The following is an 18,581-nucleotide window of genomic DNA, read 5'->3' as shown; positions in this document are numbered from 1 at the left end:
GTAAGTAGATTTAGACTAGCATAGGTGATGTGTCTAATGATGGTGGAGTGAGAGGATTTGTTGAGTGATTTAGGAGATTTTGTGTAAGAGGATATGTACTTTTGCTTGTTTAACAAGCAAACTTCTTACATGAAAGTGATGTGACCTTTTCGATGACACAATCTCGATTAAACCATTCCCGAGTAATTTCGACTAATACCCGGTCGGATAATAAAAATCTCCCAATTTCGGTTTACGGTTAGAACTTCGAAACACGGAATTCAGAGTGAAAAATAATTAGAAATGCGTTCTGGACAAACTTGATGTCTATCTTGACTCGAAATAATATTTCAAAGCCAATGATGCAATCGGAATTCGATTCTGGGGTACGGAACTCAAAAAAACGTTATTGAGCCGAATTCGGGCTAATTTGGGGCCGATAGTAGCTCAAAAACTTTCCACCACAGAAAATTACGAAAATTTACCAAAAAATAGGAAATAACAAGAAAAGACTAAACCTCAACTACGGTTTTAGTCTAATTCAATACCGATTAATTTCTAAAATTTATCGTTGTTAAAATAAATAATTAATAAAACATACACATAAAATCCATTGTGTTACAATATTAATCTGTTACTTAGATCTAGTAAATTGGTACGCAGTATTTTGAAAATTGTTTTCGTTTATACTTGTGTTTATCAATTTTCTTTTAAAAAACTTTTGAGCATTACTACGAAGTATATAGTTTAGAGTATAAGGATAGAAGTACCTAAAAACTTAGATTCTAATTTCTTGAAGCTTTGAATTCATTGTGTTCATAAGTATTATTCATTTTCTTCTTTTATGTGATATTGGTGTTTTCATCAAAACCTTACCAAAGTCAGGAGGTAGATCTTCTTCACAATAACAATATACATATAACAATTTACTGTGTATGTTAGCTTCAAACTCAGTACCATAAAAGTTAGAAGATATATTTCAAATCATCAAGAGGGAACTACTATCTCGATCACCCCATCTTTAGCTAAGAGAGAGGAGGTCAAGCAGTCAGGCTAATCAGTAATGATACTCGAAGGAAGACGAAAACAGGGTTATTGGAACTAGTTTTCAAAGGCTGTCGTCTTTACCAACTTAAAAATATAAGATTTTAGGTAAGCCAAAAAACGTGAGCGCCCCTACGCGAGCCTTATTGAAAAGGCCCCTTACTATAGAACAAAGCAAGGGATTGAGCTGAAAAAAAGGAATTCAAATTTGATCTCCTTCCATACTTCACAAGCAGCAGCTAATTCAGGACTCCATTTGGAAGCCTCACGGATAATTTGATTACCCTCAGAAGCAAGATCACGTCCCTCATTTCGAGCTTGTACACATGCTACTTCTAATAGGCCATGAACTAGATCAGAATCATTCTCAACGAGTCCATAAGAAGTGAACACTAGTTTAAGAACATCAATCTAACATTTATTTCTTTAATTTGCGTTTGGATCGGTTCCAACAGTTCCTAAATTTCTAAAACCATAAATCGAACCGAACATAAATGGCTCCTCAAAAAATAACTAAACCAAACCGCAAAATCGAACCAAATCACATTTTGTGGTTTAATTCGATTGAGTTCCACCAATTTCGCAGTATAAACGGAAACCACTTACAAGAGTAATAATAACTATTACAAGTTTTGCTGAAATTTATGACGTCCTAGGTCTTTAAAAAAATGACAACCTTCTTTTTTGTTTTTTTTAAAAGTACCCTTTCTTCTCAAACTTTTTGTAAAGGCAATACTTAAGAGTATGAGGGCTTTACATGTCAGTGAAAGATTCGATACATGATTTTAAGCTCTCGCACCAAGCTAGAAAGACTCATTCCTACCAACAACATACATAAATCACTGCCAAGATATAACTTTAATAACATCTAATATATACCCAAAATCACAAGTACCTTGATTAAAAACAGTTGCATTTCTTATGGGGTGAAGATCATAACATGGAAATGCATCAAAAACCAAAGCAAAAAACATAACTGAATGACACTTTTATGGTACATATAATTTCACTTTTGTCCTTTAAATATAATCTAATAACATTTTTATCCTTACAAGAAAGAACAAAAACAATTGCTTCCCTCTCCAAGATGAGTCTGGACCCTCTCCTGTAATGGAGAGGCCAGTACTAACCTAGGATTATGACACGTGACAAATCAATTTTTAATGGCCAAATTTTAAAAGGCAAAAATATATTTTTAATTAAATTAATTGAAAAAATATGTTTTATCTTCCTCTTCAACATCAGCTACTCCATTGCTGCATTAGGAGAGAGAAAATACAAACACAACTAGAGAACACTAAGCCTTATTTGCTTGAAGCTTGTAGTTTTTCTTCTTCTTCAACAATGGCTCACTGGTGGCATGGTAGGGGTGGCCCGGAGAGGCACAAAGTTAAAAAACAAGATATGACTATTGGACTTTTCTATACTTTGTGCTTTTGTACTTCCAAGGATTCCAGAGGGAAAAAACATAAGTTTTGATGATGTCCTTTTCTATTGTGTTTTCTTTCTCATAAGTTTTGGATTGCCATGGATGTTACTAAAAAATATAAAACCCTATATGGAATGATCTAAATTTTTACTCTGGAGCACAACAAAACATCTCAAAACATTTGGTTTCATAAAATTGGGTTTATTTTTGTATTTTCTCTCTCCTAATGTAACAATGGAGTAGCCGTTATTGAAGAGGAAGATAGAAGATATTTTTTGAATTAATTTAATTAAAAATATATTTTTGCATTTTAAATCTTGGTTATTAAAAATTGATTTGTCACATGTCATAATCTTAGAGGTTTGGTACTGGCCTCTCCATTACAGGAGATGAACCCGACTCTAATTTAAAAGATCGAAACCCACCAAAACCACACGATCTTAGAGGAAGTAGATAACTAAATCAATATAGCGGAAAAGATCAACATGGACAAAGATTTGATAGAAAAGAATAACAAATATAAACAATAAGTAAGGTAAAGAAGATAAGCTATAAAGATTAAAAGAAGAGAGTAATGAGAACAATTCTCATACTATAAAATTTGTGACAACAATAAATATGGATCTTACTACTATAAAAAGATGATTAGAATTAAAATTTAGTTATTGATTATCACTTAAAAAAAGTCACATGCATATATTTTTAATATTGACCATTCAAATAAAATCCAAATATTAATTTTTCTATATGTTACAATACAACAGTGTGGATTGTTGAATTAAAAGACATGCATTTTTTTCATGGTTGAATAGCAACTTTGAAGCTATATCCAGTGTCTAGTACATCACTACAAATTTTCATTATGCAAAGAACCCGATTACAACAGCAAGCCACCAAACATATGGTGAATTAAAGTCTTTGCTTCAGCCCCAGACACATCTGGTGAAGTCAGCCAGACAAGCTCTGATATTCTTTTTCACTCATCCTCTGCAGGCACCACGTTATTCTTTTATATTCAACACCTGATTTAGTAAGACAAGACCTACCTACATAATCGTTCTAATCATGTTTTATAATGATTGTGACTGTGCTTGTTTTGAAAGATAAACTTACTCCAATTCCCTTATTATTAGCAAAATTAAAGGTTACAGTGCCAAAGAAGCATTTTGACAAAAGAACGTGAAAAGAGGCTAAACCAATTAAAATAAGTAGAATATGAGGAATTTATCAACTAAGAACACAACATCTTAGTGTCACCGTAGTCTAAAAAATATTTATTAAATAAATCAGTTAAAGTAAACTATTTACTAAAATGTTTAGTCAAAGTCAACCCATTATTAAATTATTCAGTCTTAACACATGTGGATGATGATTGACCCAAAAAATAAAATAAAAAACTAATAACTTTTAAAAAAAATGAAAAATTGATTAACATGTGTCTCAAGTGCAGGTTGTCTCCACTTCAACTAGCAACACATATATCACTCACTGAAGTGGCAACACATGGCAGCATGTCACACCCCTTTTTCTCATTTTGTTTTTAAATTTTCAGATTATTTTAAGCAAAAATTGCAGTAGATATTTATCTAAATTTTATTACATTCTTTGTAAACTATAACAATTTAGTTTATATCTTTCATTTAAAACCCCTTACCACTCAACTATACAAATTTATACCTCTCAACTATCAAACTTTATAACTCTCAATTAACCTCGAACCACCAATATTAATTCCCCTCCATCCTATAAATACTCATTCTCAATCTCATTCTCTAACTCATCTCTTCTCATTTTTTATCCTTCGTCTCCTCGTCCTTCATAATCTTCTTTATCTATAAGGTAATTTGTTTTTTATTTATGTTTATTTAGTCGGTTAATTATTGTCAATTACTTTAGTTATTTAATTTTAGTTATAATTATGTTAGTTATATAAATAATGCAATTTAGTTATTTAATTATTTTTAATTAGTTTAGAGTAGTTATATTATTCTAATTAGTTTAGAATTAATATAATCACTCCAAACTAATGACAATTAACTAAACTAATTAAAAATAATTAAACAACTAAACTATATTATTTAAATAACTAAAGTTATTATAATTTAAATTAAATAACTAAACTAATTAACAATAATTAAATAATTAAATAATTAACTAACTAAACTAATAAACTAATGAATTATAAATAAAAAACAAATTACAGTATATATGAAGAAAATGATGAAGGAGTTGAAGGTGGAGGATGAGGGGGACAAAAGAGTGGATGAGGTAAGTTAGAATGAGGTTGATAAAGATATGTATAAGATGGAGGGGAATTAATTTGGATGATTGGAGGTTGAGAGTTATAAAGTTGGATAATTGGGAGTTGAGGGAAAAGAAGTTGAGAAATATTTTCCTTATTTAAATTGATCTTGTCTCCTTAAGAATTTGTGAATACTTAGTTTATTTTTCTTGTTTAATTGTTTATGTGAAAATCAAACAACAAAATCACCAAAATATGTTCAAACCATTATTTGTGCTTTGACATGTTTATATGATTCATTCTATTAGGAAATTCCTTGTGGTTCGATATAACCATATACTATCCTACAATTGAATCTTGAAAGATGTGTAATTTGTAAAATAGTAAAGTGTTATCAATAACTTTATTTGTTAAAAACACATTTTAATATACAAAAGTGATGAAGCTAACTTACTAACTTTTATTTATTGTTATTTACTTTCCGCAATTCATTAACGAATTCTTTAATACCAACCTTCCTTAAGGAAGAAGTTTGGTTTGTTAATAAAAGGAACCCGAAAGGGAGTAAATAAATAAAGGTCACTTAAATTTATTTTTCATTTATTATTCTTTTGTTCTTTATTTATATATTTGTTTCTAACAACTAACTAATCATCACTTTTGTACATTAGAATACCATTAAACCGGTGTTGAAATTTATTCCACAAAACCGAATGGTATTCAAAGGTACTTAATAATTATGTAATAGATGATTGCTTTGATACTATTATACCAGTGTTAGAATTTATTCTAACAAAGCCGAGATGAGGCAATGAAGGAATGACTCATTCACATGATTATTAAGAAGTAAGTTCTAACTGGAATATTCTTGAAACCATTATACTGGCGTTGGAATTTATTTCAACAAAGCCGAGATGGCGAACAAAGAATAAAACCGAGTTCTCTTACTTAATCAAAATAAAAAGAAAACACCGAAAATGAGAGGGAAAGCCTCTCTCTCAAATTAATCTTTCAACAGACAACTATATCAAAAAGGATCATGAGAGCTCATGCAAAGAAAATTTGACCCCTCCAATTTGAAGAGATAGATTTAGTGCTAAAAACATTCTTGCCTATCCAAAATGACAACCGAGGAAAATGGACTACAAACTATGAGAGGTCTTACGTTGTAAAGAAAGCTTTCTATGGTGGGGCCCTCATTCTAACCGATATGGAAGAAGAAGACGATCTACATCTTTTCATGAACTCGGATGCAATGAAAAAGCATTTTGTATGAGATTACTTCCAAAAAAATGGAAAGCAAAAAACAAAAAACTAGCAAAATAGGGTTTGAATAAGCATATTTTTGCATGGATCACATTATTTTTTCATGTAGTTAGCATATATAAAGGAGGAGGATGTGAACTAAACTAATATATTGTGGACTCTCAGACATATCGTTCTAATGAAATAAGACTCAATTGTTATTACTTAAATGCTAATGAAGATGTCCCTAGTTACTCCGTTTGAGATAGGACATGACGAAAAAGTTGATTTCTAAAAATCCCAACAAGAATTAGTAACCTGAGGAGGGTAGTCTTCCAAAAACTCCTCTTGATATTTAACTACTCGATGCGTAAAGAACATAAGTCCAAATGAGATACAACCAACCTACTATGAACCTTAACGAAAATTAATAGGCAAAACTTAAAGGAAAGAAAAAGTATCAAAAGAAGATCTTTATAAAAACTCTTCTCCAATCTGCAAAGGAATATAGTACAACCCAATAAATTTCATTGATAGTTAGATGCCACAAAAATGTTCAAACCAAGACAATAGAGAAAAAAGAGATGCATGGGAGGGAAACACACTTTCAAACCTTATATCCTATTTTTAGAAGAAAAAAATTAGTCAGACCTTAATATAAGATCAAATAGTCCTTATTGAATATCGACTTGTCTGAGATACACACCAGAGTAAAAAGTAATCCAACTTAAAAGAATGTATTTAAACACATTTATTTTTAAATATTTTTTACATTTTTTGGTCCATTCATAAATATTCTTATGATGATATATAAAAGGGAAGTGTTTATCAAATCATGACCTTAAGAAGGAAAAGTTGACAAGGGAAATTTTTGCATGATTAAGAGTCACACTCCCTCACCCTGGTCAATAAACTGGGCAAGTATTTGGATGATTAAAGGTCAAACTCCCTCATCCTAGTAAAAAAAATGGAGCAATTTTTGGATGATTAAAGGTGAGAGTGCCTCACCTGGTCAACACTTTATGACAATTTTTGGATAGTTCACTTAATCGATCCAAGGTTCATGTTGAAAGCGGAGATTAATTAAACCTCACGATGGTAAACTTGCACGACTCATTAAGATGGATCGCTAAAAAATGTTGAACTAGCTTGGACTATACTCCATTTTCATATTTCTCCTTAAACTAGCATATCTTCCTCATTTAGTTGGATGGTTAATAAACTTGTATTGACCATTGGAAACACGGTTTGAGAGCAAAAACAACATGATTTAGTACTTCATCACAAAGAATTTGAGACAATACAGTACACCATGGCATCTCCGTAAGTACCAAATTGATTGAAATGACGAGTGTTAAATGGTGCTTAAAGTAATAATAACGATGACACAAACATTTTTCCATATATACACTTTAAAATTTGACATATTTCAATCAATTCATATTCGCATTCATTCATCAATGAACAAAGAGATTCACGCAATCATATCCTTGCGCCATTCACATCCGAAGTCCTTGTGCCTAATTTGTTAAACATATTTATACTTGTCCTGTCCACATACATGATGTGTTTAAATTTCATTATGTCCATATCCTAGTGCTTGATGAGCTTAAAAAATCATTCATTCTAGGTCCCTTTGCATGATGTGATAAAATTATACTTTCGAGGTCTATGTGCTTAGAAATTCATTCCTTCTAGGTCCACATGCTCTAACATGCTAAAATCATGTGACTAAAATCATGCTATTAAGGTCTCCTGTCTAATGTGCTTAAAACAATCATACTTTTTATGCCTCCACATGTGATGTGCTTAAAATAATATATACTTTATAGGTTTGAATGTCTAATTTACTTAAAACCATACTTTCTAGGTCCTCGGGTCACATGCTAAAATTACACTTTCAAGTCCTCGTGCTTGATGTGTTTTAAGTTCATACTTCTTACGTCCTTGTGTTTGATATGCATTAAAATTTAAGCCTTGTTGGTCTTGTACTCCTAATGTGCTTTCAACCAAGTTCCGAGAGTACCCGAGCTGCATTCTTGATGTTTGTCTCCATCTTTCGTTCTCATGTTCCAAAAGTACATTGACATATGTTCTTGGTTTATCTTTATTTTCTTGTTTTCATGTTCTGGCAGTACCTCGATTTAAATTATTGGTTTGTCTTCATCTTTTGTTCCTAAATGGTGACAGTATGCCAAAATGTGTTCTTGGCAAACCTTCACTTTTTACTACACACCATGAGCATATGAACTCAAGTTCAAAGAAGAATAAATTAACTTTCATTTCTTTACTGATCTCTTATCATGATTACATCTGACCCTTCGTTTACCTGCTATATGATAAGCACCAATTAAAGAGGACAAATATGAATAACTAATTTGTTGGGCTCAGTATTTCCATATATTTAAAAAAAGAAGTTTTTTAAATAACTGTAAATGAGCCATGATGATATAAAAGAATCATTTAAGAGTTATACTAGAGGTTCCTCCACCAACCCCAAGAAAACTAATTAAAATTTAAAAAGAAAACCATTTATCTAATTCTTCTACAATAAAATGTTAATTGCATAATCTAAAAAATAAAGCTATCCTTTTTCAAGGAGTCTGTTTTGTTTTAAAGTTAAAGAGTTAAGCAATAATATCTAGTGTTTAGATTTAAATTTAAGAACACTAACATTAAATCCCAATTTTACATGTGTGATGTTACCTAATAAATACAAATATGAAATCTTATGTATGAATTTAAAGTTAGGAATTAAAGTTAAAAATGTGGGATACATTGCAATAAAAAGAGATGAGTAGTGTAATGGTCAATGATAAATGGGTTGATGATCCAAAAAGAAGTCAAAGTGAATATTAAATCATTCTTCAAATCAAAATAAAAGAAAGTCATTAGAGGAGACCTACATTAGGTGATATTGAGAAGCCATCGGAGGAGGCCTACATTAGATGATACTGAGTTTATACGATTATCTGAAGTTGAAAGTATAAAATTGATAACAATATTCGGGGAAGAGGAGATCAATGCAACAATATGGAGTTGTGAGATAGATAAGATCCCTCAACATGACTAGTTTAATTTTATGTTCATCAGAAATTCGTGGGACTTCTTGAAGGATGATGTTATCAGGATGGTTGATGATTTTTACATGAATGGTAGAATACCCAAAGGTTTCAACGCCTTGTTCATTTCCATCATCCCTAAGTCTAATTTCCTACAAGATGTTGGGATTATAGACCTATATCACTTGTTGGGTACAATTTATATCAAAACTTATGGTAGAGAGAATTAAAAGAGTTGTGATTTCTCTGATCTCAAAGTATGAGTTTGAATTTATTGAAGGAAGATTCCTAATGGATGTTTTGGTGATCACTAATGAGATTAACGATCAAGCAAAGAAGGATGATTATGTTATTATTGAAGTAGTTTTCAAAAGGCATGTGACTTAGTAAATTGAGAGTTCTTATTTTATATGATGGATAAAAGGGGTTTTGTCACAAATGGAGGGATTGGATTAATAGTTGTTTGCAGTCGTCATCTTTATCTATTCTTGTCAATGGAAGTCCAACTATAGTGAATTCATAATGGAACGTGGCTTGAGGCAGGGAGAGCATATGACACCTTTCTTATTCTTGATAATAGCATAAGGACTTAGTAGGGTTATGAGAGAAGGAACAAAGATGAATATTTTGAAAAGGTTGATAAAGAAGAAATTATAATTTCTCATCTCCAATATGAGGCAATGATGTAAGGTTTGGAAAAACCTTTATACTTGTTTTGGTCTTAGATATAATATTCATAACGATATTATGACTCCTTTTTAATTCATGAATATTTGGTATGGATGGGGCACAAGAAAAAACAATTGTGGGTGGCTCTTTCGTTCGTCACTTTATGGAAAATATGGAAGTTTAGGAACAAAGTCATCTTTGAGTATGTGCGTGTCAATTTTGAGGAATTGATGGACCTTATTTTTCTACACTCTAGGGGTCTTCTAATTGCGTGCTTTCCATTCTTTTCTTACTCTTTTGTTGAATGGGTGAGGCACCCAAAAAATTGTCTTTACCTATGTTAATTATATTGTTAAAGTGGATAGGAGAATCACTTGTTGTCCTAATATCTTTTCCCTATTTTAATAAATTTCATATTGTTGATCAAAAGAATCATATGAGATGATACATTGTTAATCGGAGAAATGTCAGATCATAATCTGATGGTGAATAAAAATATTTTGAAGTGCTTCTAATTGGTATCGGACCTAAAAATAAATTTTTATAAAAGTAGCCTCATGGATTTTCAATTAGATTATGACGATTTCTTGTGGAAGGCTGTAGGGAAGCTTAAGTACAAAATTGGCTCGACCCCTTTTAAATTTATAGGAACATGGGTTGGAATTATGCCATCGATATACTTAAAAATGAATTTTCACTTTGAAGCACAAAATTATCTCTTTTGGTGGCTGAGTGACTCTCCAAAAATCGATACTTTCATCTCTATGCATATATTTCCTTTCTTTCTCTTGAGAAAATATCTCGGACATAAATGAAATTTATTACACCAGAATTGATATTTAAATACGTCCATTCAAAAACGCTCGTTTGTTGAACGTTGTTAAATATAAGCCGGAAGTTAATTAACAACCCTCAGTGAAGTAAGCATTGTTAAGTGTGATAGGAGGATTTACATTCAACAACGATTGCTTCAATGAGCATGGTCAAATGTATGGGTCAAAGGTTAACAACGCTTAGTGAAGTGAGCGTTGTTGTTTATCACACATTTAACAGTGCGTGCTTCAATGAGCGTTATTAAAAGTTACACCTTTAACAATGCTCACTGAAGCAAACGCTGTTAAAGGTCATACAATCATTTATTTAACAATAATTTTTCACTAAGTGTTGTTAAAAGTAACACAATTAACAGTGTTTGCTTCAGTGAGCGTTCTAAAAGGTCATACAATCATATATTTAACAACAATTCTTCAATGAAAGTTGTTAATAGTTACACTTTTAAGAGTGTTTGCGTCAGTGAGCGATGTTAAAAGTTATACATTCATATATTTAATAGCACTTCTTCTGTGAGCGTTGTTAAACGCTTGTTTTAGTGAGCGAGAATATTTTCAAATTTAAAATAAAACCTCACACACAATAGTACATATATCATTCAATATATTATTTCTCTTACTCTTCTTCTTCTCCATGAGTTACATTTTTCTCTCTTTTGTTTTTAGTTTCTCTCTTTAAGCAAGTTATTGATTTTTGATTTCTATTCAAGCATAAGGTAAATCGTTATCTTAGTTCAGCTCATTTATTTCCTTTTGATTCAGTCTTGATGTTTGGATTTACACCATAAATAACAAGTCTTTGATGTATTTGAATCGTTATCTTTTTTAAATAAATAGTTTATTTATGATCAGTTTGTTGGAAACATTTCACTAATAGTGTGATCCTTATTTGTTGTGAAGTTACACAGCTATGGTGTTCTAGGTTTTTGGTTGTGGTTCACTGGTTTAGAACATAGAGTATCGAGTATGATGGTAAATGTTCTTTCTCAATTGCTACTAATTTTGTATTTTATTTTATAACTTTTGAAATTTGTTTAGAGACGCCATTTTTTATTTGTATTTGTAGCTTGCATTGATCATGGAGGAACACTTGAACACTCTGTAAGGACTTGCACATTGGAGGAGAAAGAATGAACAATTTGCATAAGATCTCATTACTCATATATTATTTTATAATATTTTAATATGTTAAGGTTCAATGTAGCTGTAGTCGTTTGTGATTTAACAAATCAATTATAAATATAGTGGAGTTGGACATGCTTGTGTGTTTGATAGAATGCCTTAGAGAGATATTGTCTTATTTGGAAAGTAGACATTTAATAGTGCTCGCTTCAGTGAGTGCTTTTAAATGTCTACTTTCTATAGCGCTTCGAAAAGCATTGTTGAATATAACCTTATGTTCTATTGTGGTCACATAGAAAACGCCTCAAAAACAATGTTATAAGATAATATTAAGCAATGTTGTTTTGCTATTCTGACGTAATGATTGTTAAAATCTAAAGATGGTTTCTTTGGGTGGAAGGAGGAGAAGAGTAAAATATCATGAGTGATTTAGAAGAAGGTTGGTAGGCAGAAGGAATCTGGTGTGTTAGCTATAAAAAATTGGAACCTTTCTAATTTATCATTTTTAGGAAAATGGAAGTGGAGAATGGTTAATGAAAATGATGCCCTTTGGGTGAGAGTGTTAGTCTCTAGATATGGGGATGAATTTTGAGGGGATGTGTTTTACTTCTAGTTCTTGTTGTTTTAAAAGAGACTCATTTGATGGAAAAGTAGGCAATATTAGTCTAACTTTATTTTAATTAGTTTTCTTGGGGTTGGTGGAGGACCCTCTAGTAATACTCTTAAATGATCATTTTATATCATTATGGTTCATTTACAGATATTTAAAAAACTTGTTTTTTAAAAACTTGTTCTTGGTTTATCTTTATTTTCTTGTTTTCTTGTTGGAGGGGTTAAGAGGTTGTGGGGTTTGGTGAATTTTATTCTAGCTATTGGTTTAGCAATGACTATGCTCATTACTAAAGAAGCTGAGGCCCACCGCCATTTCACGGTTGTTGCAAAAGGTGTTACGGAGGCTCTGCCACCGCCAACTGGTGTTAGTGGTGATGCCTTGACTTTGTTTTCTGTTCTTGGCATTCCTCTTGCAGTAATATCTCATTACTAAATTATATAAATGATTTGAGCCAAAACATTTAAGATAAAAATTTAATATTTTCTTAATAAAATGAAGAATGCGGAAAAGGGAGTATGACATAATAAAGTAATAAATGCTTACTATGGGATATAATGGTGGAAACTTAATAGCATTTTTGTGTGCATGTGTCCATATTACTTATAGTGTGTCATTTTCTCTTGAATCAATATTCTCCAGCACCTTAGGGGCAGGCCAAGGTAAACAAAAAACAAATATAATCTATTACTAATATCTAATAATGTGAATTCATATATCCAATCATTCAACAAAATTAATTATATAACATTTTTTCTTGTTTAAAATTTTTCAGGTTTATCTTTAGGAACTCTCAATCTTGCAATTGTGATTGCACAGGTTAGGAATAATGATAAGATATTAAAATTACTAATAATTTTTGTGTGTGAAGTATTTGATTGAATTTGTATGTTTATATAAATACCTAGATGATTGTATCAGCCATAAGTGGACCTCTGGACGATGCATTTGGTGGTGGTAACTTGTCGGCGTTTGTGATGGGCGCCATATTCGCCGCTATGAGTGGTGTATTGTCAATTGTTCTCTTGCCAACTCCTCAGCCACAGGATTTGGCCAAGGCTACAACACTTGGAGGGGGTTTCCACTAATTGATAGATGGAACTTTCTACATTTTAACACAACAATGTAATTGTGTGTAGTGTGTCTATATGTTGTTTGCTTTTTAGTGTCAAAACAAAAGAAAGATTGACAGATCGATGAAGTTGTTTATATGTAGTTGTTGTGTACTAATTATGTCTAATCAATAATATAACTCATTTTAATTATCAAAGTTTTGTCTTTAGTATAGTATATAACCTTGTGCAATTAATCATGTTTGGTTCATCATCAAAAATAATATATAATCATGTTTTTTTCATCATCAAAAATAATATATCCTTCGGGACAAAATCTCTCTCTTTCTCTATTACTATCACAGAACAATTTCTCTTAACAACAATATCCAATATTTTAATTTTTATGAAACTTTTTAGAATAATCACATTTGTATATGATGTATCCATTCATCGGCTATCAAACTGTAGTGCGAAGTCAAATTCTAAATTATTTCATGTTGTAATAAAAAGAAAGAGTACGCTCAAGGAGATGACTAGTGTAATGGTCGATGAAAATGGGTTGATGATCCAAAAAGAAGTCAAAGAGAATATTAAATCATTCTTCGAATCAAAATAAAAGCAAGCCATCAGAGGAGACCTACATTAGGTGATATTGAGAAGCCATCGGAGGAGGCTTACATTAGATGATATTGAGTTTAAACGATTATTTGAAGTTGAAAGTATACAATTAATAACAAGATTCGGGGAAGAGGAGATCAATGCAACAATATGGGGTTGTGAGATAGATAAGATCCCTCGACATGACCGATTTAATTTTACGTTCATCAGAAATTCGTGGGACTTCTTGAGGGATGATGTTATCAGGATGGTTGATGATTTTTACGTGAATGGTAGAATACCCAAAAAAGGTTTCAATGCCTCGTTCATTGCCATCATCCCTAAGGCTAATTTCCTACAAGATGTTGGGGATTATAGACCTATATCACTAGTTGGGTACATCTATGAAGTTATATCAAAACTTATGGTATAGAGAAGTAAAAGGGTTGCGATTGCTTTGATCTCAAAGTATGAGTTTGAATTTATTGAAGGAATATTCCTAATGGATGTTTTGGTGATCGCTAATGAGATTAACGATCAAGCAAAGAAGGATGATTATGTTATTATTAAAGTGGTTTTGAAGAGGCACGTGACTTAGTAAATTGAGAGTTCTTATTCTATATGATAGATAAAAAGGGTTCTATCACAAATGGAGGGCTTAGATTAAAAGTTGTTTGAAGTCAGCATCTTTATCTATTCTTGTGAATAATGACTATTTATCCCTGAGGTCATGGGTTCGAGTCGCGTGAGGCTCCCCTTTGTGGGGAATAAAATACTGCAGGGAGTATTTAAGCTTGGGGGTGACACACTTAGTTATGTATGGGCTTGGGATGTCACATGACATAACTAAGGTGTTAAGGTGACACGCTCAGTATATGTATGGGTCTGAGAGGTCGCATGACATAACTGAGGTGTTACAACATACCCAGCCTTGTTGCTCACCCACCTTCCACCCCCTTCATCCTAGTCCTCTAAACAATATTAGTAGGTGGCAGATTTAGTAGTCTCGGACATAGATATAAGTTGTGTAGAGTATAATAATATTAAACTCAATTTAGGTTGACCTATCAGACCTAGAAGATACACATAATTAGTCCATGTCGCTTATCCGATCAGCCATAAATCAAAACCGACATGAATCAGTTCGACTTAACTATTTTATGCATAAAATCAGTGACTCGACCGGTATTAGAGTTTTCATTGTCATTTGTTAACTTATGTTGTAACAAAACATTATTTGTTTAATTTAGTTTTAAACTTATTTGACTACTTTTATTGCAATTAAAATGTAAAATCCATGTTGTTTGATGATGTTTGGAACTTTTTTGTGACATTTTGTTGTAGTAAAAGATTTATTATTAGTTGTTTTATTAAGTATTTGTGTCGTAACACCCACAATTTTCTATTATTTTAATATGTGAGTGAAAAATCTTGATTTACATTTGTAGATTTATCTAAAAATAAATATAATATTTTTTAGTTTAGTCGTAGATCTTTTAATCTTTATTTAATATGCTTATGATTTTTGTTCTGTTCGAAAAACAAGTTATTTTATTGGTTATCGAACGTCAAATTGAATACCTATCATCTGATAATGAGTTTCTTTGTAATTTATATTAGAAGAATTATTTTCTCCTTATATTGAATAATTAATAATTTTAAAAGTACCTACTTAAGAAATTTCATGAGTATTTATCTTTTTATAATAATATAGTAAGTAATACCTCCTATATTATTTATTATAACATTATCTTTCTTGGGACTTTTGATTAAATTTATTATGGTTATCATAATGTTTATCATAATATAATTAAGAAAGATTATATCTTTATCTTTTCTATCCTTTCAATCATGTTATCCCTAACTATACACCATTACTTTATTCTATATATATAACATAATATATAGATTATTGTTAATACATATATATACTACTTAGTTAATGTTAGGTGAACACGTTAGTAGTATTATAATAATTATGTGTATGTATATAAATATTGAAATAATGTTCTTCTTCATTTCCTTTTATCAATTGACGTTTGCTATATATTATTATATAATCCACATATAAATTGTTATATATATATATATATATATATATATATATATATATAATCTCTTGGTTTCATATTTTAGTTTCTGATGGAAACCCTAATCAAATATCTTTTAGCCACAAAATCCTCTTTGCCATTTTTATAACCTACACCTTGTGGGAGAGAGAATCAAGTACTCTCTCCAACAATTCCCAATAGCAGCAAAATAGATAGGGAATAAGCATAACAAGATAATTAAGTTCTCTTTCATTCTTTCTTTCCTTGAATTCAATGGCGTTACTTTCTCCTTCCACATGCCACATCATTAATTTCTTAAACACAAGTCAAGTACTTGTCTTTCCTTTAAAATCCATTATGTATTTCCTTGTGTTTGAGTGTATGTATATTTTGTTTACACTATCAATTTCTATTATTTTTATCACAGATAGACACGGTGAAGGCAATTGAAAAAGAAGCAAGAACATATATTTTACTTCTATTAGATCTTTATTATTTATTAATTTAGAGAACATAGGTTCAAAAGTGTTCTTCTTTGGGGGTTAAATTTGATGATATGAACATTGAGTCTAGTACAACTATGAAAAAGAGGTTTTGTGAATATCTTATAAAACACAAATATATTTTATTAAAATTATAATGTTTACATGTATGTATCATGTGCGTCGTTCATAAATAGGAAGTTAATCATTTGGAAATTTTCTATAATAATTGTTTAGTTTCTGATTTGATTGGTAGAAGAGCCAATTTCCTTGTTTTCTATAACAAAAACTGTGAGTGTAATATATACATCCCACGTAAACCCATATATTTGTGCTAATACATGTTATTAGCACCGATATGTTCTACATATTTATCATACCTTAATATTTAGTTTTAAAGCAACATAAATTGGTTTTTATAAAATTATAACACTGTTCTATGTATTTTGAGATGTGCTTAAGTTTTTGTATTGTTTGAATTGATTGTTATTTTATTGCTTGATAAAGTGATGATAGTTTGTTCAAGTGGATGCTAGCGGTGACTCTCATGGTGGTGCAACAAGTTGAAGTTATGAGATAAAGCGGCTAAGGTGAGGGAGAAGACCATTGTGGTCTTAGAGAATTTCATTAAAGTTTTTCCTCTCCGATTCCCTCAAAAGTCGGAGAGTCTTGTAGATTAGGAACTCCCATGGAAATTTGTTTCCATGTAAAAGTCCTTAATCTTTTTCATGATGATGTATGGAGTCTTAGATATTTGATTGTGCTGAAAATATATGTATATGAATTCGCTTGTGTGTAGCTTAATGCGATGTACTCGATTATGGTATTACATCGTCATGAAAGGTTGTTAAATAATCATGTTTGTATGCGTGTGAGTATTATGACAAATTAATAATTGTGCTATGTGCTAAATGTTTGTGAAAAAGTTCTAATTTAGAAATATCTCAATTGCAATTGTTATGTTATTGATTGTTGTATTGATTTCAAAATATATAACTTGATTATTGTATTTAATGAGAAATATAGACGTGAGTTGTTATATTGATATAAAAAAATACAAGAGTTTGAGATTGAGGTCTTAATCGTATATTAAATCACTAAGTTAGTGTCTTGAGCTCGTCCTGAGGACATGTAATAGTAAAAATGCATTGGGGTTGAGACAACTAACTTAGGTTGTGTTTTTGGAAAGATTGAATTTGATGAGAGTCTATGGCTATTTACACACTTGAAAGTGTAGTGAGAATTGGGGCTTTACTTAATGATCTTGGATACTCGATCTTGGATACTAAGTTAGCGTCTTAAGCTCGTCTGTCGGACTTGTCATGATAGAAATGCATTGGGGCTGAGATGACTAACTTAGGTGATATTTGTGGAAATAAAACTTATGAAAACCTTGATTAAAAGATTTAATGGGCTAACTTCGGTTAGTATATATGCATTGCATTCGTGTAGTTGGAATTGGAGAAAATGGAAAGATACGGTGATAGAAATATCATTGGGATTTAGATAGGGGCGGCAATGACGGTGATTCGTCAAGAAGCCTTGAGAGATTACTTAGGTGGGATGATCCAGTGAGGGTCCGGTCTTATAAACCGTATGACCAGGATAGTCCTACATGCAAACTAAGTAGTTTCTGACACCCCCGTGCGCATTTCATGATCGGTAGAGAGGATTCCTGAAACGGACTGGGCTTACCACGTAAGCACTTCTGATAGAATTACTGGAAAACAATAAATATTGTTACTTGCCGTTGTTAAGGAAATGTGTACTCCCGGTTGCTTTCCCACTAGGATCTTGGCCTTCGGGTATTGTAACTTTGGTGGTGATTGGTTGATGAATTGTATATTGCATTGCATGAAAGATATATTAATTGTGAATGTGAATATTCTTTTGTATAAGACACTAACTTCATGCATCATTTGCATATGTTTGACATTGTTTGTTTATGGTGTTGTTATAGGGTGTCTCACTTTAATGTTATTTCTCTATGTAATTCCACGCTGCGGTCGCCGTAGTTGGTTCTTACTCCCTTTTCTTTGTCTTTTCTTTTGTCTATACTTTGTGTATGTTCAGGTTTATTGCAGTTGCTCTATGGATATCCATTGATGGAAATATAGACAAGAAGAACTTAGCTGATATATAGTTAAGTATCTTGTTTATATTG

At 31.3% G+C, this 18,581-nt stretch overlaps 1 long non-coding RNA gene across 1 annotated transcript; it reads left to right on the top strand.

Annotated features, from left to right (window-relative positions):
• Window positions 12,801–13,345, top strand: LOC109360213. The gene is made up of 3 exons (XR_002109138.1): window positions 12,801–12,894; window positions 13,008–13,051; window positions 13,141–13,345. It is a non-coding gene; the product is annotated as an uncharacterized LOC109360213 (long non-coding RNA).

The sequence above is a fragment of the Lupinus angustifolius genome, chromosome LG11 (assembly GCF_001865875.1).
Source record: "Lupinus angustifolius cultivar Tanjil chromosome LG11, LupAngTanjil_v1.0, whole genome shotgun sequence".
Classification (NCBI taxonomy): Eukaryota; Viridiplantae; Streptophyta; class Magnoliopsida; order Fabales; family Fabaceae; genus Lupinus; species Lupinus angustifolius.
The sequence above is the reverse complement of the archived record's forward strand: the minus strand, read 5'-3'. Positions and strand labels throughout refer to the sequence as shown.